The sequence below is a fragment of the Syngnathus scovelli genome, chromosome 1 (genome assembly GCF_024217435.2).
Source record: "Syngnathus scovelli strain Florida chromosome 1, RoL_Ssco_1.2, whole genome shotgun sequence".
NCBI classification, from domain to species: Eukaryota; Metazoa; Chordata; class Actinopteri; order Syngnathiformes; family Syngnathidae; genus Syngnathus; species Syngnathus scovelli.
In genome coordinates, this window is record NC_090847.1 from 18,583,915 (window position 1) to 18,608,558 (window position 24,644).

The 24,644-nt window shown below is 42.1% G+C and overlaps 1 long non-coding RNA gene across 1 annotated transcript; it reads right to left on the minus strand.

Moving 5' to 3' along the window:
- Positions 1-10,885: 10,885 nt before the first annotated feature.
- On the minus strand, positions 10,886-22,853 carry LOC137840581 (uncharacterized). Its single transcript, XR_011087328.1, has 3 exons — positions 22,738-22,853; positions 13,420-13,510; positions 10,886-11,545 (listed from the first exon to the last, which is right to left on the minus strand). It is a non-coding gene; the product is annotated as an uncharacterized lncRNA (long non-coding RNA).
- Positions 22,854-24,644: the final 1,791 nt, after the last annotated feature.

The following is a 24,644-nucleotide window of genomic DNA, read 5'->3' on the forward strand; positions in this document are numbered from 1 at the left end:
ACAACTTTTCAATTTCGACAAGCCAACCTCCGAGAGTTGTCTTGCAGTTATTTATCAGAAATTGACGCAGACGAGACAGTGAACGCGGTCGGGGACAAGCAGAAAGCCTCCTCGTTGTTTTTTCAGGACCTGGATGACTTGCTATGATGGATGGAACCATAAATTTAGCTTTTTCCCAGATAATCCTGAGGGAGAATATTTGGCTATCAGTTTGTAACCTTAATTTGAAGCTCATTTGGGTTCAGCTTCAACAAAAATCGAATACTCATTAGAAAGTCAACAGAATGGCTTAAAAAAATAAAAAGGTTTTGGAAGGGGGGAGTCAAAAAATCTCCTATCTGACGGAAATGCTGTGGCATAACCTTTTAAATGAAATTCATGCTCCAAAATTCGCCGAATTAAAGCAATTCTGCAAGGAAGACTAGATGCAAATATCCCCAGAGATATGGATGTTTATCATACAAAATACTTGATTTTGGTGGTGAATATGAAAATGCTGAGTGTCGACACTGCTCAGGTTTTAATTTTTGAATGTGCTTTCTACATTTTGAACATAAAAATTTCCTTGCGCAAGAAAAATCACTAAAACTGTTGGCGAATGTATGGCGAAAGTTTTTCATACACTTGTGACCTTGATGAACTCTGACGAGAATCCAACATCAAAATGCTACCTTTGAAAACACTCCCAATTGTTCGTGGCTCAGTGGGATAACATTGACATACTCATAAAAACATGACTCTTTAGACCTCTTTAGGCCTCGTGTTTTTGGTGAGTGGATACACTTTTCTTTGAATACTGTTAGTATTTCAGTATACCCAAGGACACCTTTACTTGCCTGCATGCTCGAAGCATCAAACCTGTGTATCAATGTGTTGATAGTAGAAGGTTGTGAATATGCCAAGGCCGGCTGCCAAGATTGCTTTGCACCACCTGAAGTAGTTTTTACGATTTGTGTGTGTGTGAGCTAGCCTGTGTTTTTTTTGTCCTCGAGGCAGGAGCCATTATGCATCACTGATTAGATGAAAATTCACAGCTGTGGCCGCTTACCATAACTGCTGATGTTTAATGACTCATGGCTGAATTTGGATGAGGGTGTACTCAGGTCGGGGAAACTATTGGTGTTGAAATGCAACCAAACACACTGAACATGACTATCTTAGTATAGAATAGAGAGGGAGAGCTGTGAACCATGACGTTAACACATAAAAAAAAAAAATACGTACAGTAGATATATAATTTGAAAGGTTGAGTGAGCCACAAGGAAGAGACCCTATGTGCCTTTTTGTAGTTCAAGATAAGATTTATTCAGTTCTGACAGACACACAAACCATTCCATCCCAGTGTGGAGTTTGCATGTTCTCCCCCTGCCTGCGTGTTTTTTCCTCCCACATCCCAAAAACATGAATGGTAGGCTGATTGAGCACTCCAAATTGCCCATAGGTGTGAGTGCAAGTGCGGATGGTTGTTCGTCTCTGTGTGCCGTGCAATTGGCTAGCAACTGGTTCAGGGTGTCCCCTGTCTACTGCCCGATGGCTGCTGGGATAGGCTCCAGAATCAGAATGCCTTTTATTGTCGTTATACATAGTACAACGAGATAAGAGCTCCACAAACAGTGCAATATAAAACTATAAAAAATATGATAGATGTTAAATTATATATATATATATACAATGTGAACAAAGTGTGCAAAAACTGACACTGTGACAACTGCGCAGTTGTAGTGGTTAAAGTATAAATATATTGAAGAATATGTTGTCCATAAGTGATCAAGCTTAGTGCATGTTTGAGTTGAGACTGGATATGGCTCTTGGAAAAAAGCTATTTTTAAGTATGTTTGGCCTTGCCTTGATGTTCCTGTAGCGCCTCCCCGAGGGCAACAGGTCAAATAGGAAAGAGCCAGGGTGGGAGTTGTCTTCTGAGATTGCCTTGGCTCTGCTGAGACAGCATGAGGTGTAAATGTCCATTAAGGAGGAGAGAGGGCAGCCGCTGATCTTCTGTGCTGCCTTGACAACTCTCTGCAGTCTCTTCCGATCAGCAGTGTTGGAGCTGCCGAACCATACTGTGATGCAGTATGTCAGCAAGCCCTCGATGGATGAGCGGTAGAAGGTCAGCAGCAGATTGCAGTTGAGGTTGTGCTTTCTGAGAACTCTCAGGAAGTGCAGCCGCTGCTGAGCCTTCTTGGTGATGGAGGTGATGTTCTCTGACCAGGAGGTGTTGTCAGAGATGAGGACGCCGAGATACTTAAAGGTGTGGACCCTTTCAACGCGCTCGCCGTTGATATGTAGGGGGTTATGTCAGTGCTGTGCCTCCTGAAGTCGATCATTTCTCTAGTTTTTTTGGTGTTCAGGACAAGGTTGTTTTCTGAACACCAGCCTGTCAGCCTCAGGACCTCCTCTCTGTAGGCAGCCTCATCATCCTTGGAGATGAGACCAACCACCGTGGTATCGTCAGCGAACTTAACAATAAGGTTGTCCTTGCGGGCCGGTCTGCAGTTGTGGGTGTAGAGGCAGTAGAGGAGGGGGTTCAGCACACAGCCCTGAGGGGAGCCGATGCTCAGCGTCCGAATGGAGGAGAGGTGGGGGCCAAGTCTCACAGTCTGGGGTCGGTTGGAAAGAAAGTCCTTGATCCAGGCACATGTGAGAGGGGGGAGGCCGAGGGTGACCAGATTTGTGTTGAGTCTGTCCAGAAATATTGTGTTAAATGTGGAACTGTAATCCACAAAGAGCATCCAGACGTACGTGGCTCCGCTGCTGGTCCAGGTGGTTCAGTGCAGAGTCGAGAGCTATGGCGATGGCATCCTCTGTGGATCTGTTCGCCCGGTACGCGAACTGGTGGGGGTTGAGGTCTGGAGGGAGATAGTCTTTGATGTGCTGAACGCCAAGCACGCCCGCAATCCCCCGTGGGGACAAGCGGTACAGAAAGTGGATGGATGGATGGATGGATGGATGGATGGATGGATGGATGGATGGATGGATGGATGGATGGATGGATGGATGGATGGATGGATGGATGGATGGAAATAAAAGTCAGCATACTCAACCCTGAGCACCATTTCTATTCGTATTCATAAATATTTTAAAACAATATGGTTTTAGTGTGGCTATAGCTGGGATAAATTTGATGAATCATTCTATTTCCATCCAAGTCAACGGATAACTTTGAATAAAGCTTTTCAAATGCCCAAAACTATATTTGCTGATATTTGCTCAAAGGCTTGACATGTTTATTGAGTGAGCATGGCATTGATGGACCACTATTGTTTTATGAATAATACCCATTCCTAGCATTTCTCCCATCCGTCCATTTTCTATATCACTTGTGTTATTAGGGTCACACGCGAGAGGCTCCATAAGAGGCAAGATATAAATATGAGTGGTTGCCAGCCAATCACAAACCTGCAATCTCTCAACAGTCAAAAATTGAACTAAATCTTGAGCCACTTGTACCTTTGCAAAATCTCACATTTGTAATGTTTTTGGAAGTGTTTATGGTTTTACTAGAAACAGAAAACAACCACAAAAAAAAATGATAGGGTGCCGATTGTGTGGAGGACCCACCTGCAAATACAAGAGATGCGTGGCAGATTACAGATGAGTGGCCAATTATAAGGAGAGATGGTTATAGTAACATGCGGTTATTGTGATCAGTGGTAAACTGAACATTTTAATTTCTCAGTGCCCTACTTCTCACAGGAGCTAAGAATTATCGTCACTTTTCTCCCCTTTCAGCAAAGGACCAAAGCACTAGCATGTTAATACTTGAAATCACTATTTTTAAAAAAATTCCATGTTTGCATCATGGCACTGTGAAAGCAGGTGAGCAAAGGTAAGGAAAATTTTCAAACAAATCAATATTTAATATGACGTGCCTTTCAACCAGTTAATGTTTGTTAGATGCCTGTTTTCCATGTTATATTTTCCAATCCATCTGTAGCCTTAAAAACTGACTCATTATGTAACACCTTCACATGGGCAGGTGGTTTTATTATGTCAACGTCTATCTACTCCCTTAAGGCCAATACAGTTAAAGTCGATGGACGGGCCATTTCAGTGACAATACCGCACCCTTCCTCTGCCCAAATTAAACCCGTTCTGGACTATGGTTTATAAAGGCTAAGTGCATGTCCTGGTGTGTACTCAAGAGTTTACACTTTCTATGTGTGCAAACAAGACAAAATCTTCCCCTGGGCCTGAGGACAGTTACTTAAGACTGTCAAAGGCAGACAGGTGATGAGAAGATGGAAAGGCCAGAAAATGGGGCGAAAGACCAAAAGTGTAACGGTGTCTCTTGGACCATCTGCCTGTCTGTCTATCTATTTCAGGTTGGTGAGTTGCTGGCGGGTAATTAAATGTATTTTTGGCGGGTAACTTTCTCAGGCTTTTTTATCAGGCAGGGGAAACCACAGAAGTAGAAAAAAAACAGGTGGGTCAGTGCCAGCAGGAGTGTCAGTGTGTGCGTGCGTGCGTGCACATGTGAATCGGTCTGCAGGTACGTATGTGGGTGAGAGAGGAGACAGCTGTAATTTTCAGACACCTATTTGGGGTTAGAGGTGGAATTGAACATAGTCTATAAGAAAAGACTTTGATGGCTTCCCTAAATACACTCGGTAACAGGGTAGGAACAATATTGTTTATCGATTTCTATTTATAGTGTATCAACCTTGCTTGCTTTACATTATCAATGTACCAAAATCAAACTTAGACTTTTATAGCCCCCATAGCCTCGGTATAGCATCCCAATAATAAAGCGCTAATTTTGGTTCCTAAAATCACAATTTGATTTCCATACATATTTTGCTGGACCAGGAGTTTTTTTTAACTACAGCTGAGACACAAACATATGTAATACTGTGTTGTGCATCATCTGAATAATCAGTGTGAATATTTAACCACGTCAGTTTTTTGTAATTGAGCCTATTTGAAACTACTTCACAGCAATTTCGGGTAAGTAAAGGCGGCATGAAATAAGAATTCATGCAAGAACCCAGACTCACTGCCATTGACTCCTTAAGTGTGTTTTCAGATGAAAGTGAATGAAAGTATTGCTTTTATTTGAAGAGCACTGTTCATACATAAATGTAACCAAAGTGCTTCAAAGCATTCAAGGCCCCACCAAGACATTTATTGAAATGAACACACAAACCGAATGAAAACAATAACCCTCATCAACAAACAAACACTGGAGGGAATAAAGTAGACACAATGTTTCTTGAAATATTGGCCAAAATGTTGTATTCTATTACCTCATTTGACTTTAGTGGTTGCATTGTATTGTAGAAGAAATGATTCAATCAGTAAAACATATTTAGAGATGGTTGTTCGCCCGTAGAAGGAACTGTGTTTAATATCTTTCCTGGACAATACTCAATGTGACACTCACCTCCTTGTATAAGCGAATGTGTAAAAACCTTCTTTGTCTCAACTCAGCCTTAAATATTGCTTATTAATGTTTAAAGCATCTGCGAAAAGAATCTCGGTCTCTGCCAGGGATGACAACTTTGTACAAGCAAGCCCTGCCCTAAAATGGCAACGTGTCTATTGGAGCATCCCTTTCTTTGTATAATAAATACGGTATCATGTAAAGTGGTTCATATTCCAAAGACAAGATTGTTTTCTTATGAATTGCTGGCCTTGGCTCATTGTCTTGCACTACAACATGTTGAAACTATCAAAAGCTATGCCCAGCATAAGTTTTTCTCGCCCATTAGTGCCCTGTTGTCAGGGCTTTGAATTGTTTCTGGGTGGCATATAAGCACAGATGGATTCGCTGTGGGGCTCTGCTGGTGATTCATATTAATGGACCTGACCCCAATTCCTCCTTCCATTGTTCTTCTTCCAATGTCCCCCACCTCCCTCCCCTGTACCTCCCACTGTTCACGATCTCTCATGCTTTCCGAACACCCGGGAGACAGATGGACCACCACTCAAATTCACACCATTAAGCTTTTCAAGGCTGCTAAAGTAGTGTATGAAGAGATGGAGTGAGTCAGTTGGGGAATCAGGACTGATTTTGTGTTCTATGTGTTGTTGTGTGTTTGGCTGCACATGAGGGCATTGGTGTGAGGCTGTCAGGCATCAGAATGTGGGGAGTAAATGGGGGACTTAGTGCTTGCCACGACTGACTGGTCAAATCTATGATGTTACCTTGAGCTCCTCTGGCTCCACTCAAACTCTCCTGCTCTTCCAGTAATGAAGAGTGAGTGCTGCTCCTTCACTAAGCGGCCACACCACAACGCCAATGCCTTCATGCTGTGCACAGAATTTGGTGAATACATTCTGGACCTGTTAGGAGCACAACAAATTAACATGCTGTTGTGAAAGCGCTGAAAACATACTTTACGTCCATCCATTATCCAAACCGCTTATCCTCGCGTCTGCTGGAGCCTATTCCAGCTGACTTTGGACCGTAGGCGGGGAGCACACTGAACTGGTTGCCAGCCAATCGCAAGGCACACATAGACAAACAACCATTCACACTCACAACCACAGCTACGGACAATTTGGAGTGGTCATCCATGAATGTTTTTTGGAATATGGAAGGAAACCGGAGTACACGGAGAAAACCCACTCTGGCACGGGGAGAATGTGACGGACCTCAGTACCAGGCCTCTGTAAAATTACACTGTTTCCTTTTTTGGTGGAGCTACATGCAGGTTTGGTCTGATGTTTTCAAAGGTGACGTCTGATGTAAGGCTCTTCACTGTCATATAGGACACACCTGAGGAAGCAAACATGGCTTCCCTTATTCTGTCTCCCAACGGGCACCAAATTGCCCGGGGCTACAAATAAGTTACTGTGCTGGGCATAAAATGCTGTTGCATGCACACATGGCTCATATTGGTACTACTAATTTCTTGTCACACTTACTAGTGAGCCTTGCGTTCTCACTAGAGACTTCTTGTGTGGATGGTCCAACACAGGTTCTCTGCTGGAACTCTCAGTTTAGATAGCATTGCAATTATGTCATGTTTTTCTAGTGCTTTATTGATATTTTGGTCCAGTTTTGAGGCAAGGTGCTTATTTTCATTCCACTTATAATGAAAATGAGATAAAGATCATTGGATGCCTTAGCCCAAACTTCAATAAAACCAAACTTATTTCCTAGTTCTTAGTGTTCTGTGAATCGAGACAAGGCCTTGTGTACTGTATTATCTTCTTTTTTGAAAAGATGAAAAAACGTATTTAATTTTGGTGCAAGCACTTAATGCTCTGTTGGCTGTTTTATCCGACCATAGTGATGAAGGACAGGAGCCCAGTTTTCCACTCAGTTCTTTTCTCTGACCTTAACCCTTTGTCACAGGTTTTGGAGAGTAACAAGACAGAAAATAGGATCCCAGACTCACGTATTTGAAATTAGTTTTCTGCACATGGGGATTGGTGTCACCTTCCATGACAGCTAGAGGATATGAGAGGGTCTCAAGGTCAAGCTACAACTTCATGGAGGCGAGGTAGATCACAAACCTTTTAAAGACACCTCATATGACTATTGCTTTTGGAGGACACCTCCTGGCTAGAACCAAGCAGAAGGATGACAACCTCCATCTGTTTTCACACTGTGTTGACTCTCAGGGAGCTACTTACTGTAAGTGTTTCGCCTCTACACCGATTACAGCAGATGATTGTCTAGATATTTATTGTCTTGCTGAAGAATGAGCTTACTTTTTACATTCATCAGTGAAACCTTTAAACTCCAGTGCTTTAAATGTTGACTCATCCACAATCATAAGGGCTGTATACACCAACTGGCGCTGTTAAAAATATTTTTCTAAAAGATGATATATTTATGATTACGATGATTAACTCTACTTTCACCATACTCAGGTTGTTAAAGCAGTGACTTTATTTATTTTACCATAGTTGTTTTGACACTAACTATGCTTCAAATGTTAAAATAATTTTTATATGGTAACAGTTTAAACCAATTATTGATCATTTCTTCCACCTCTCTTTTCTGGAATTTTAACTGGGTATGCATTGAGTATGTACTTCATGCTGGCTGGCTTATCTTTTTCCACAATTTGTTTGGACACAAAAATATATTTTTCCAGGGAATTGACACTTGACTCTTGAATTTGAGGGAATTCACTTATACATAGATTTTTAAGCCCACAATACAACGAGTGCACAGTGCACACAGCCCCAAAAGTACACACACAGCCAGCCTTAATTTTATTGAACAAGAATGCAATTACTTAACCCAGCTCTGGGTTCCATAACCTCTTTGCTCCCCCCACCTTCAAAATCTGCTGACAGCCTATATCTAGGCTACACGCGCACGAGCGAACAAACACACACACACACACACACACACACACACACGCACGCACACACTCACACACACACACACGCACGCACGCACACACACACACACACGCGCACACACACACACACACTCACTGATCCCCATAAGGGTGTGATTAAACCCAAACCAGAATGCCCATTTTTCAATTCATGGGACAATGAATATCAATGAGAGCCCTGTAGGGTGTGCCTGTGTGTGGGTTTTTTTTTCCAACCAAAAAGTTTAATTTTGTGCCTATATTTGGCACTGTAGATCTATTCATTTATGTGCCCTTCATTTTTTAATCTGTTCTGTCCATATGTCGCCATGACATCTGGATTTTTATTGTTCACAGTCCATAGATCACTTATTAAGCCAAGTAACGAGGAGGTCATGCATAATTTCATATGGTCTAGAGCTTCCTGGGTACATTTTCTTACTTCACTAAAATCTATGATAGTTTCCTTTTGAGAGCCTATAACTCTCCCTCAGTATCAGGTACCGGGTCAAAGATGCTAAATGAGCCATTTATCTATTTCTGCTGGAGGAATATTGCATTGAGTTATTCCAAAGCTCTTATTGAGGCTTTTTGATTTCACTATTCAAGTACTCCATCCATCCATTTTCTTTGTCCCCACGAGGGACAATGAATGAATGAATGAATGAATGAATGAATGAATGAATGAATGAATGGATGAATGAATGAATGAATGAATGAATGAATGAAAGAAAGAATTAGCACGTCCGTCTCACAGTCAGGAGGGTGCGGATTCGATTCCACCTCCGGCCCTGCGAGTGAGTTTGCATGTTCTCCCCGTGTCCGTGTGGGTTTTCTCCGGGCACTCTGGTTTCCTCCCACATCCCAAAAACATGCTTGGTAGGTCGATTGAGCACCCCAAATTGTCCCTAGGTGTGAGTGCGGATTGTTGTTCATCTCTGTGTGCCCTCCGATATGCTGGCAACAAGTTCAGGGTGTCCCCTGCCTACTGCCCGATGGCTGCTGGAATAGGCTCCAGCACGCCCGCGACCACAGTGGTTAATAAACGGTTAATTGCACAATAAAAGCACATTTATGCACAATCTCACACCTGGAATCGAACCAAGTTCGAGTAAGAACCCGTGTCATTATCCAGTCGGCTATTTCGACGTGGAACACGGTGGTCATCTGCACTATTTTGCACTAGTGATGTGATTAAAACAGATCCCTGTCATAAAATATCCAGTATCTTATCAGTATTCAATAAATCATCAGTAAAAGGTAGAGTATCCCAACTACAGGTGGTAAGATCAAAGTTTCAATCCATGTTTTCAGTCCTGCTTGCAAAAACAGCTTGTGTAAGCACAATTTCTGATTCTGATAATGGACAACCTGGCCATTACTGAATTATCTGAATCACACCACTCTCAAAGTGAGTGAATTAGTCAATGTCCAAAAATGGCTGTGTTTCCCGCTCACTCTCCACTTAATGAGTGTGATGTATGAGTGTGTGTTTTTGCGTATGTGTGGTGCCTGCGACGGCTTTTTCACCCCCACACTTGCCTTGAAGACTCATTCCACTTTACATTTGCCATATCAAATTCATAATTGCTTGTTGGCCATATAACCTCCGAGATAATGAAATGCTTTCATGGTAATCAATAAAGGAAATAGAGCAGGTCCATTTAAATGTTGTGGCAATAGGAGAAACCCATCAGGCTGAACTGTTTTGCTCAGTTTGGCGGTGAGTTACCATATCCGGGAGTGTCGAGCATATATAAGAGGAGTGGAGTAGATTCCATTTCAGAATCTTCAATTGGGTTCTGCTATGTTTATCCTGAGTGATGACAAAAAGAAGGGGAGGGATGGATGGCTGTCTGCGGTTTCTGGACCTATCCTGGCCGTTGAGTGCCCCTTGCCCAATCTCTCAAACCTCCTCACAGTAGATTGTGCTTACTTTCATTTGGTCCGACCTATTTGTCTTCCTTCTAAAGCACAATCTACTGCAAAGATGTAATTCCATAAAAGCATTCAATCAATACACCTAACGTGTAGTCTCATCTATCATTTCTGATAACAAAAAGCAAATATGGGAAATTGTCTCCAAGAGTGTATATGTAAGTGCACATACTATGTTTGAGTGGGTCTACGCTAGGACGCATTGCATCCAACAGACTCATGGAGTGTAGGCCAAAGGAGCTGGTTAAGTCACCAATGTGAGGCAAATAGATGCACAACACTGGGAGATGAAATGGATGGTGCTGGACTAACTGGTTTCTCACTCTTTTTCAAAGCAGTAATCAACCCATGGCGTGTATCATGTCAACAGAGAGGAAATATTCATTTCTTTGCTCCTAAAAACCTTAACATTTCCAGGAAGATATAAATACAATATCCACACAGACACTTGCAGCTACCCACAGGGACCTCATTAATCTCCTGTAACAGGACTCTATCCTCCAGCTCAAATATTACCGTAAAATCCTGATGCTTATCTGCATTCAGTCCTGCCCTTGAAATGGGAGCTATTCCTTCGCAGGCTAATTCCACAACCATTAAATGGTTGAAACCATTTTCATGCGTATATATACACAGTAATGTATATATAATGTACTTTATATTGCTTTATATGTTCTGCACATTCAAACACAAACACAGATGTTCTCTTCATTCTCTCTCTTTCCTGTTTCTCATTAATACACCCTCAAAGTTGCATCCTCGCCATCCCTGCATTTATTTTCCATATGAAATGAGCATAGATTGACTTTTAGCTTGTAGCAAGGTTGAGGTAATAGCTTATTAGCAGCCAATAAAGATCAGTCATTTTTATTTACGCCAACACTTCAATTTTGTTCATACTGAACAAGACTTGGATATGGCTAGAAATCAGTGGTGCATTTTACGCAGGGCACCTTCCTGTGAAAATGTTTGATTTACTGTTTCTGATGAGGGAGGCAAAAGCTGTATAAAGTGTGCCACATTTGTGTATAAAGCGGACCCAAGCACAGGCTGGCAGGAATTCAAGGGAATCTCACAAACACATTCATTACAGCAAACAAATTGTACAGGAAGCAGGGATTAAAAAAAATAGAATGTAAATTACAAAACATTTGATATAGAATGAAATAAACAAATGATACCGAATCACCACCATAGATGACAGAGCAATGGAAAATGGTCAGTTGAAGAGGGCCTGGGACAACAGTCTGATAAGGCAAGGAGGCTCATTTGGACACACATTAGTGAGTGGCTGGGGAGAACTCAGGGTTGACATTAAATGAGCAGGGCTGGTGAAGACAGGTGAATGGGGTGTTACATTATTGAATGTTGAAAAAACACAATAGAGTGACTTGCTCTAAACCTTTACTAACCTTTACTTTACTACTTTACTGTGGTCTCTTCTCAAGGATTCTCATTCCCCCTAGTAGGAGTTTTGAGTTTTTCCTTGCCCTCCTGGGAGTTTAAGATCAGGGGATGTTCGAGAATAATTGTCCTTTTTTGCACGTCGTCCTGAATGTTGTTAGCTACCTAAATGTTGTACAGAGGCCGAGATCTACCAGAGTCAAATTCCTTGTTTGGCATGCTCAAACTTGGCAACTAAAGATTGATTTGATTTGATTTAATTTAATTTGATTTGATTTTCACTTGTTAAACTCACACCAGAACACATCTTCCTTACATATTTCCGAGATCTTATTGGCTAAGACATCGACATCACTAATTAGGTTTCATTACACAACACAGGGAAATAAACCAAAAATAAATCACAAAATGATCTGTGATCAATAACCAAATGATAAAACACAGATCATGACAAAAGGGGTGTTTTGTGTAATCTTACCTGAACCAAAGTATCTATAAATCAACAGCCCTATCTACACTTTGTGAGCTGTCAGTGAATATCCCTACTGTTGCAATTTTGTCTTGCTGCAATTGATTAATACTAGAAAGACAGACCCTCCAAGTAGAAAACACTTGAAGTCACTCCCTTCAAAGAAGCAATGAAGATCAGAGGTTCTCGTCACACCTTTGCCCATCCAGAACTGACAACAGGACAGCTGCAGCCTCACTGATGAAGGGATGAAATACTCCTCCCCGCTGTGTTTGCGCATCCTCCCATTTATCAGTTTTCTATTCCTTTCTGCGCCCACAGCCACTGAACAGGTGGCTACATGTGACCCGCCAGTCAGTGAGTGTAACAAGGCTTTGATGCAATTAAGAATTCATTTCCCAAATAGCCACACAACTAATCACAATCCTAAAACTCAGTCAATGCAAACATAGACAGCTCTTTACATGGCAAAAAAATACAGCGAAATTACAGCAAGATGACACAAATTAAGTAATGAAGCACAACTAAACGCGATTATTAATCGATTGAGTGGCGTCGGGGACAAGAGGCTTTCAAACTGGCATTCTTTCAAAAGAATATTTGACGTGACTGTGAAGCTGAAGATCTGAAGCAAAAAATCGCCTCCTATTATCATTTAAACGTCCTATTATCATTTAAACACTCATTTAAACGTAATAGCATTGGTCAAAGGCACCACTGGAGGCCATTATTACCCAAAGCATGTCAGAGAAAAGTATTGTAAATTACAAATATGCCTCATGAAACCCTTTTTTTTATGTATGTCAGTAATGCTTGGGAAATATATTTTATTTTTTTGAAGGGGGGTACACATAAACTGCTGTTATGAAATTGCACACATGTAACTTGGCAGTGAAAAATTGCTTCAAGTCTGATTGCACATTGTGTTAAAGGCTATGCCATTGTAAAATTATTTTTTTATTGTCAATTTTGCGTTTGAAATCTTTCATCCTTTTATGGATTTGATCACTCAGATGATACGGAATGAATCAGGCTCACAAAGATTCCTGATCATGTGTGATAATAAAAAAAGGTTTTGCAGCTGTTTCTTCTGCACAATAAATCTCTACAATTACTCCTGATCCTGAACAATACTGTGATCTTTGCTTACCTATTTTAAGAGTCACTGAATAAACAAGCGCTCCTTGTTATTGTATGCGTGCATGTCAATTTGTGTGTATGAGTGCACCTCTCTCACATTCCAGATGCAGCAAGATACAAAAGGGAGCTAGTTCGACATTCGCAAATTGAATTCTGCCAAACGTGACAGTGATGAAGTGTTGTTCCTACCAGCCGTGATTGTCTTTATCTTCACTCTTGTACAGGAGCATTACGGCGGGCCTGCCGTCTCCATGGGCATCATCCTCTCAGCCAACTTTTTCTAGAAATGACAGCATTGGAAAGTCAAATTATATCATACATGTTTTATCAGCTCGAGGTGTTGGTGAAAGCCTGTTTGTGTGTCTACATCATTCTCACAGCATGCTTTCCACTTTTCACCTTTTCCCTGTAAGTACAGGTTTCCTTAACCCTCAGGCTAGCTTTTAATAATAGGATGCAGTTCAGGGAATTGATCCAGGTTCATGGGTAAAAGCTTTTACGATTATGTCAGTTATAAAACAAAGTTTGGCTTTCCTGTATTTTTCTCCAGGCATGTGGAGAATCTCAATGATGCACTGTGACTCTGCGCAGCTTGTAGAATTGAAAAGAAGAAAAACAGGAGGGTAGAGGAGAGCAAATATGGAGGAGCACAAGGAAGAGGTTAAAGATGCTAGTATTCAGGCTCAAATTTCTCTGCAGAGAAACCTTTCTCAAACAAGGGAACAACAGGGAAAGTGTCATTTAAGATGAAGTAATTTCAATGAAAAGATTGCAAGAAAGTATGTCATGGAGAGGTAGGCGACCAAGGAGGAAAGAAAATCAAGGACAGTACATCTGACAAACAGTATGTGGAAAAACAACGCATGGTCCCCTCCAGGCATTCTGAAATTCAGAGGTGGGCAAATTTTGCTGGTCTGTCCTCCATCCTTCGTTCGCAATGTCGGCACTCTTCCGCGCTCGCCCGTCTGTCCTTATCCATAATAGTCCCGCCGTCCGCGTCCATTATTTTTACATTTCTTATTGTATTGAATTTACCACAGTTCAACGGTGGAATTAATGACATCTGTAAAGACACCCATTAAATTCATCAGTGACAAAAGAGCTACGGTGTGGTGTGATATATCCCGGGAAGGAGTGATACCTATCTATGGAAGCCAGCCATGTTAGTGTGCCAAAACAGTCCGTGGGACAGACTGACAGTTCAGTCCGCACTTGACTTGATTAGAGGGCCGGATGAAAACGCACCGTCAGTCCTCAGTCCGTCCTTGGGTGGAGGCAATTTGCCACCACCTTTTAATGGGGGTCTTTATTGTTTGTCCCTGTTTTTTTCTTATATTGCCTTCAACACTTTGTCCCAAGCATCCATGATCACATTTTCACCCTTAATCAGCATCTTCGTGAGGCTGTAAAACACGAACAAATTTTGTTCAACTTTGGTTCAGCAATGCTTGACAGTTAGCACCGACATACGGAATTCATACATTGTCACAGTGTCTCTGTGCCACTAACTACCGACTTCTTTTTCTGCCCTGGTGAAAAGCTTAAGAGCTGTCAGAATGTAAGTAATGTAAGTATGGACTTGTGCTGACCTCTCAGCCGGCAGTAGAGATAGAGTTAGAAAGCCTTTATTAAGACACCAGATGACAGCAAAGGAAAGAGAAATAGATTGTGTGACAGTAGTTGATGTTAAAGGAGCCCTATCATACTGAATCAACACTTATGAGCTTTTAGCCATGGTAAAATGCTAATTCCTCACAGAAACACCCCCAAAGTCGTGTTTTCCGCAGTTCACTCATCTTGCTCATTCTTCCTCTCAAAGCACCAGTCCCTCCCGATCCAAGAAAACGACCAGATCCTCACTTTGTGATGTCAGAAAGTGGATGGATGGATGGATGGATGGATGGATGGATGGATGGATGGATGGATGGATGGATGGATGGATGGATGGATGGATGGATGGATGGATGGATGGATGGATGGATGGATGGATGGATGGATGGATGGATGGATGGATGGATGGATGGATGGATGGATGGATGGATGGATGGATGGATGGATGGATGGATGGATGGATGGATGGAAATAAAAGTCAGCATACTCAACCCTGAGCACCGTTTCTATTCGTATTCACGGATGGATGGATGGACCGGACTCATGTCAAATGAGATGGTGACTCATTTTACCATCCGTGTGTGATTTGTGAATTAGATGCAACGTTTAGCTCAATTTTTACCAGTTAGTGCCACGCAAAATTATGGAACAGGCAAACCTTGGCCACACCTACCAAAATCCACCCGGTTAATGCTTGTAGACCTTCCTAGTGAATCCTGTAATTCTCTAACTTGACGGAATTTCATAAAGAAAAAAAAAAAAACATGTTCTGAAACAGTATTAGGGCGTCTAGAGAATGGCTGTTGTTGCTGCTAAGCTCATGTCATTGTCCCTTTAAAATAGCATTATCCAGCTCCTTTAACAAAATGTTGCTAAATGCTCTGCAACAGCCCAATAAGACAACAAAACGAAATTCACCAGCCAGTGTACAGAAATTTCTAATGATTTAGGGGCCAAAATAGCTCCATAGCAACAAGCATCCTGGGTTATTATGGTTGAGAACGGTTGCCACGGTGAAGTTCGGCATGCTCATCTCTATGTTGTGCATTAACGCATCAAGCTTTGGGGGTCCACGGTGGGGATAAGGCTTATGAAATATACAAGGCCTTATATTCATCACTTTTGTCTTTTTTTCGTCTTCATTTAATGAAGCAACATTGTGATGTTTGTAGCCAGGGATGTCACATCCGTGGGATATGCTGCCATACCCATACTTTTCTCAATGAAAGCTTTTAACACCACCAGAGTTAACAACATCAAATTATTAAATAATGTTATGCCAGCAGAACAGGAAAAAAAATAGACTGTAGAAACAACATGTCCATATCCTCCTTAGGATGTTGCCTCTGTTCAGGGCAACGAACGAAACAATCCAGGAAGGCAAAGAAACTGAGCGTGACGGCCAGTCGGGGCTATTGTGACATTCTTTTCATGCCTGCTCCAAAGGCCTCCTGCACTCGTCTTTGAAGTGGAACAAGCAAGAAGACCAGTCCAATATTCTTTTTTCCCCTTCAACAAAATAAGCACCTCAAAACAAAATATTATTTTCCCAATCTTGGTTACAATCATTTTAATTTCCTTGTAATCGCAATTGTTGCAAAACCTTTAACAGTCTATGCCAGTATTTACCCATCTTTATTTTAACCAAATTACCAATTTTATATCACAAAACACTCACTCACGCTTAGTGCCAAAAATGTCACATACACAATTAATACTAAAACAAAGATGTAATGAGGGTGGCATGGTGGAGCACTGGTTTGCAATTCACCTCACAGTTCAAAAGTGGGGGGTTAAAGGGTTCTATTTTAGGCTCTTGCCTTCCTGTGTGATTTTGCATGTTCTCCCTGTGCCTGTGTGGGTTTCCTCCTACAAACATGCATGGTAGGTTAATTACGCACTTCAAATTGTCCTTAGGTGTGATTGTGAACGATTGTTTGCCTATGTGTGTCCTTCAATTGGCTGCCCAATGTCAGCTGAGATAAACTCCAGTATGCCCGCGACCCTCGTGAGTAGAAGAATGAATAGCTGAATTAAGATGATGTGGTCAGTGTGAAATCCGGGCCTGTTCGATTGAACACAAAGCTGATGTACTCACAAGAAGCAGTGACTGGTAGTAATTAGGAATAAAATTAAGTGAAATCAGATCATTTCCTGTGGCAGCCCTGACGATCGTTTGCTGCATATGAGGGTGCCACAAAAACATTGTTTTTGATTTTCCACTGTAGATTCCTCAACCATGTCGCCAAAACGAATTAAAAGGCAAAGTTTTATGAAAAAAACAACAACCTATAGAAACCAGTGTATGTTGACTTTTGCCAGGAAGGGAGACAGAGAGAGGGGGAGCAGTGTCGCTATTTTCCCACTGGGTTGCTTTCAACTCCAGTACGTATCAGGACCAAACATCTGAGAAGTGAAGTCATCGATGCTCTTTAGAAACTCAGAGCTACCACGAGAAAAAACACACCCCATCACACAGCGAGCCTTTCTAAAGACAAGTATAACTTTTTACAATTGATACAGGATAGGTTGCAAACTAAACAATTTCCTGCTCCACAGGATAGAAAAACAGGCAGATCTGTAGCCATTTTGCACAATGCGTTTGTCATAAACAGTCCCTTTCATCCAACAGAAGCTCACAACAGCTGAGGGGCTGCAGAAGCAGAGCACTTAGACGGTACCTTCCGGCGAACTTTCTATGATGCTCTGAGGACTTACATGTTGGGTCTGTTGAGTTGAGCAAGGAGTATGGTATATCTGCAACACTTCAAAACCTACTGGGAATGAGGAAGGAAAGATGAAAAGAGGCGGAAATCAGAAGGGGAACAAACTCACAACTTTCCCCCTTCTGAAAATAGCTTGTGTAGAGGGCGTTATGCACTGAACTAAGGGTACATCTCCCTTGAGAGTTGGAGGAGGCGGGAAGTTGGTGGAGGAGGATCAGACGAGGCTTTATTTGCGCTCGACAGGGTTGCTTGTTGACAGGTCATTGCCTTTGCAAGCTCAGAGGTGTACATTGTTTCATCCCAATTTGAGTCTGATCACATATTTCCTGACAGCTGATTTCATTCTGTCAACTCCGAAACTAGTGCAAGGGAAAAGAAGTTTGATTTTTAATGTATCTTTCCTGTGCTCATATCCAACTAGCCCAGACCATTAAACCTTCCCTGTTGTCTGAACCAAACTCTCAGTACCCTGAGCTCATTAATTGATCTGGTCACACTTTTGATAGAACCTTGAGCACTTTTCAACAAGTCAGACACAACCTGCAAACATATTAAAACACATTTTTCGCTGTGATTTACTTCCGTTGTATAAACAATTTTCTCAATTCCTAAGACAAATTTCTTCAAACTTTCCATGACTTCTCCTTTTCTATAAACACAAAACACCACTTTCTAATTTTATTCATAGAACCTCTGACTCTTTCTGTAAAACCATTGATTTGTCAAACAGTGGTCCGTGGCCCTCTAGTGGTCCGCGGCAGTTGCAGGTGGTCTGCGAAATTAGGAATGGAAACCAATTGTATTTTTTTTAAATAAATTGATTTATTATTTAGACTTGATTTATTTTCCAGCTAATTTTGTGAATTATCTATTCATCCAAATTATGTCAAATGTAGCTGAGATTCCCAAAATACACATACAAATGCAAATAAATGTATAGGTCTATCCTTCGGTGCAAAATAATATTTCGCGTAAACAGTGAGCCCCGATTTGCGTCTTGGTTATATTGGTGTAGATTTAGTGTCATTACAAAAATTACAAATTGTCTTCACTTTTCAAAAATAGAGATATTGCTAGCAATTTTTATTACCATTCATCTTTTTAAAATATTTGAACAGTTTTTATTCGTCTCTGATTTCAAAACTAGTTATTCATCAGTTTGTTGTGTAGCCTATACTGTAAATAATATAAGGCGATGACAGTGATGGTAACTAGGACTACAATGCGGCCCGCAACAAAAATTAATTCGACACCCCTATTTTAGCAGGATCCTTTCCCTGAACGCCTGGCTTCTTTCTTCCTGTAGAACACAATCTGAACTTCAGTGATCATTTCCATATATACATTCCTGGGCGTTTTCTCCGGGCACTCCAGTTTCCTCCCACATCCCAAAAACATGCTTGGTAGGCCAATTGAGCACTCCAATTGGAGTGCACTCCAATCCATGCGATTGGCTGGCAACCGTTTCAGGGTGTCCCCCGCCTACTGCCCGATGACTGCTGGGGTAGGCTCCAGCACACCCGCAACCCCCATGGGGACAAGCGGTATAGAAAATGGATGGATGGACATTCCTGGGTCCCACCGACTTAAAGCAATAGGATTTTGCATCCAATACCATGTCGGTGAGCCCTACTATACATACTGCAGCTTTTAAAAAGATAATATAGTACGTGTGTGTATATATATATATATATATATATATATATATATATATATATATATATATATATATATATATATATATATATATATATATATATATATCAAATGTGGTATATACCAAGGAGACGCTCTGTCCTCAATGCTGTTCTGTATAGGACTGAACCCCCTCAGCCAAATAATCAACAAGACGGGCTATGGATACCAACTCAGGAATGGGGCCAGCATCAGCCACCTCCTCTACATGGATGACATAAAGCTGTACGCTAAGAACGAGCGGGACATTGACTCCCTGATCCACACTACCAGGATCTACAGCGCTGACATCGGAATGTCATTCGGACTTGAGAAATGTGGCCGCATGGTGACTAAAAGAGGAAAGGTAATCCACACAGAGGGGGTCTCACTCCCAGAAGGAACAATAGCAGACATTGAGGACAGCAACAAATACCTTGGAATTCCACAGGCAAATAAATGGCAACCTTGACGAGGAAACAAGGAAAGCAGCCACAGCCAAATACCTCCATCGAGTAAGGCAAGTCCTAAGAAGTCAGCTCAACGGCAAGAAAAAGTCCCTAGCCATTAACAGCTACGCCCTACCAGTAATCAGATACCCTGCAGGAATCATACGGTGGCCAAAGGAAGATATACAGACCACAGATATCAAGACACGGAAGCTCCTAACCATGCATGGAGGGTTCCATCCCAAGTCCAGCACCCTGAGACTGTACACTAGCCGCAAAGAAGGAGGCCGAGGACTAGCGAGCGTGAGAGCCACTATCCAAGATGAAACATCCAAGATCCATAAGTACATCAGGGATAAGGCCCCAACGGATCACGTGCTCAGTGAATGTCTCAGACAATGGACATCAAAGGAAGATGAGGTGCTGGAGGGACCATCATGGGAGGACAAGCCCCTACATGGGATGTACCACCGAAACATAGCTGAAGTGGCTGATATCCAGAAATCCTACCAATGGCTAGAAAGAGCTGGTCTGAAGGACAGCACAGAGGCACTGATCCTGGCTGCACAAGAACAGGCCTTGAGCACCAGAGCAATAGAGGCCCAAATCTACCACACCAGACAAGACCCCAGGTGTAGATTGTGCAAAGAAGGTCCTGAGACAATCCAGCACATAACTGCAGGGTGTAAGATGCTGGCAGGTAAAGCATACATGGAGCGCCATAACCAAGTAGCTGGAATAGTGTACAGAAACATCTGTGCAGAGTATGGACTGGAAGTCCCAAGATCCAAGTGGGAAACACCTCCAAAGGTGGTAGAGAATGACCAAGCCAAGATCCTCTGGGACTTCCAGATCCAGACAGACAGAATGGTAATGGCGAACCAACCGGACATTGTGGTGGTGGACAAAGAGCAGAGGAAAGCCGTTGTGGTTGACATAGCCATCCCAAATGATGGAAACATTAGGAAAAAGGAACATGAGAAACTTGAGAAATATCAAGGGCTCAGAGAAGAGCTGGAGAAGGCCTGGAGAGTGAAGACTTCATGGGTACCTGTGGTCATTGGAGCACTAGGGGCAGTAACCCCCAAACTGGAGGAGTGGCTGAAACAGATCCCAGGAAAAACGTCTGACATCTCAGTCCAGAAAAGTGTAGTACTAGGAACAGCAAAGATACTGCGTAGAACCCTCAAGCTCCCAGGCCTCTGGTAGAGGACCCAAGCTTGAAGGGAAAAAGAGACCACCCACGGGAGGAAAAAGTTTTTATATATAAAGGTATATGTATATTGGATTACACTACAGTACAAATGTTAAAAATAAATCACTCAAAACCAATTCAGTGTATAAGCACTGGAATTCAAACGTTCACTGAGATAATATGTAAGGAAATACCTCATTTATTTTTTTACTTAGATTTTTGTCTTAGTTTCCAATAACATTTGATGGTCTTCATCGTGATCAATATAATTTCAGAACACGTGTCGTGTGTGTAGGTGAGGGTGCATGTATCGGTGTCCCATAGGCAACGCCAGTGGAGAATATAAACCGCCATTTCTGTATGCATGTTTTGCGAATGGTCACTACAGCTTCTACATTGATCCTTTGCATTTTTTCTCCTAACAAGCCTTTTGACCTTAAAAATTGTGGGGGTATCCATTGTGGTTCCAATGCTTTAAGAAACAAGACCATTTAATTGTGTGCGGAGGGACTCTCAGCACAGAAACTTACTGATTGGAGGAAGTCAAGATTCACAAATATCCCAGGACGCAACTGCACCTGGCCTCCCTGCATGGTTGATTTGTCATTGTAACACTTCTGCTCCAAGAATAATTGACTCAGGCGCATGGTACACACAGCTCTAGTCGTTGACAAACCTCTTCGGTGAATTAAGTAATCATTCATTATGGCTTTACAATATGCTTGGAGTTTAAGTAATTTTCCGTAGCTGTTGAAAGATTCCCTTATACTTGATGTTTATGTTTCTGCCTAACTGTAATTATTGTCATTCTTTATGAGATATTTCTTTTAATAAGCCTTGGAAGTGAAGAAAAGTTGTCATCAGTGTATATACCATATTAGGTACAGTACTTTATGTCATTAGAAAACTGCATTACTGCCTCCTTATGTATCAATGCATGTGACCAAGTGGGCCAAGGAGAGGACCTGGGAACAGGTAATTATTGTGCTGAGGTAAAAGATCATTATTCACTCATCTGGACACAATCACCATCTGTCCTGGTGAGCACACCTCACACACAACCAAGGGCAACCCAACCCACACACATGAATGCCATCTATCTTTACAAGTGTTGGATCGCTATTCCCTCATCTATGCTCCGCTCCTCTCCTGGGGTATCATATTGTGTCTCTTCGCTAAAAAGAATAAAGTTATCTTTTTGGCCGTTGAGTATTTGTATTTACTTGTATTCTGTTTTTGCCATATGTCAGTCTGGTACTCCACAAGTACAGCCACTTTTCATTTTGCAGGTTGATTAATGAAGATCCATTGTAAAGATGCAAAAAGCTGTGACTGACGCCTCAGCCAACCAAGGGTATAGAGCATGCATGTCTAACTCCAGCCCTCGAGGGCGACTATCCAGCATGTTTAATGTTTCCCTCCTCCAACATACTTGATTAAAATGATCAGCTCACCAGTAACCTCTGAAGAAGCCTGATAATCATCCTGATCATTTGAATCGGATGTGTTGGAGGAGAGAAACATGGAAAACAGAGAACACAATTCCAGTCCTCGGGGTTCAGCGCCCTGCATGTTTTATGTGTCCGTGGGGCCACATACCTATAATTCAAATGATCAGACAATCAGAAAGGTCTGCAGAAGCTGGATAACGATTCTGATCATTTGAACCAGGTGTGTTGCAGCAAGGAGACATAGTATAAAACATGCAAGGCACCGGAGCCTGAGGACCGGAACTGGACAGCCCTTTGGTATGGAGAAGGATCGGGATTATTAAAAGCAAGAACAGCAGAGTCATTGCATGCAAACTCCAGGTAAAGAGCGCACAGTAAAAAACACAAATACTTCAGCATACCTTGGCCTGCATGAAAATTATCCAGGATGGTATTAAAAACCATGAGATCATGTGAACCATTCCAATGATGCACCTTACGAGAAGGATCCATTACTCCCCACTTGCTCCACGTGCTCTAGGGGAAAAAGAAAAACTTTAATAGCAATTAGCAGTAATGCACCATGCCATAATTCTGTCTGCTGGCTGGATCAGCACTTGACTGTAATTGCCAATTTACTCATAACTGATGGATAAGAACTTAAAAGTAACAAGAGGACCAATCGTGTCAAGGTGATTGATGAATGGATGAATTTAGATGAGTGAGTGTTTTTGTGAAAGGGTGTGGATGGGTTAGCAAGGAATGGTTAGATAAAAGCAGTATCAAGCTGAACATTTGGATTACTTTGACGGATGCATCCTATTCCCCAGCCTTCCACACCCAGGATTGTGCTGATGTATACATTAAAAAAATGTGTTGACACACTAAGATAAGTAACTTGTGCTGCATTTACAACAATGTTTAGCCTCATGCTGATGAAAAAGGGTGTAAATTCATGTAGTTATTTTGACAACGAGGTCTGGGGAAAAAAAGGGAGGCCTTTTTATTTGAAATTTGATATCTGAGTGTGTCCTCATATATTCATTTAGCTGCATTCAAGTACAGCGGTTCTTTTGTCTGAACTGAACTGTTCTTCCAAACGATTTGTTTAAAAAATGTGTTTCTGGTATGCCTACCACTGATGGTGTGCAGGGCTCTCTGTGGTGGTGCGTAAAATAATCATTGAATTATTATTCAATAATAATTGCAAGACTGCAGTTGTGTTGAGTTCATAAGTTCTGTAACTTCCAAGTGCGTGCGAGGTCAAGGTAAGCAAGGGTGACTAGTGATTGAAAGAGGGAGTCAAACTCAAAGTCCACTATCGAAGCTTTTCGCGGTATACAGATTTTATTTATAATTTCCTATATTCGCAAGTATTAGCAGCATATTTTAGCGATTTTAGGTTTTGTTGTCTCGTAACCGGCGGCTCGGTGGCGCACTGGGTAGCACGTCCGCCTCACAGTTAGGAGGGTGCGGGTTCGATTCCACCTCCGGCCCTCCCTGTGTGGAGTTTGCATGTTCTCCCCGGGCCCGCGTGGGTTTTCTCCGGGCACTCCGGTTTCCTCCCACATTCCAAAAACATGCTTGGTAGGCCGATTGAAGACTCCAAATTGTCCCTAGGTGTGAGTGTGAGTGCGATTGGTTGTCTGTCTCTGTGTGCCCTGCGATTGGCTGGCAACCAGTTCAGGGTGTCCCCCGCCTACTGCCCGATGACGGCTGGGATAGGCTCCAGCACGCCCGCGACCCCCGTGGGGACTAAGCGGTTCAGAAAATGGATGGATGGATGTCTCGTAACCTCAAACTGCTTGACTAACAGGTTGTCTGAGGTCACCTGAAGCCAGGTAGAACAGACGTCAAGCCTGCTCCTCACCTTGTGACACAGTCAAACAATTAATGGTGATTTGCAATCAACTGCTGGGAAAATAAATAAGAGACCTGGATAAATGAAAACTCTGATGCAATTACACCACAACTTCCAGTTAAGCCCATTGCAATTAACAACCTGTCAGATGGGATGGATAGGACTGTGCAAGGCAGCAGAGCAATGTGTGTGCTTGTGTACAAATCCAGCTGGCCATAAAACACCCCAGTGCTGATTTTAATTCAATCCACTTAATTAAACTGCACAGGAACTCTATGAGTATACAGAGAAGCAGTAGGGTGCCGCAACATGTGAAAGGCAGTCTATCGGGTAAGGACGACATGCGTCCTACTTTGTGGTTGCGTTAAGACAAACCACCGGAGAAGAATAAGGCCAAATAAGGACTCTTACCCAGCTACGTTAGTAGGAAGTTGCATTGCAAAGTTTTCTCTTTTATGATACAAGCAC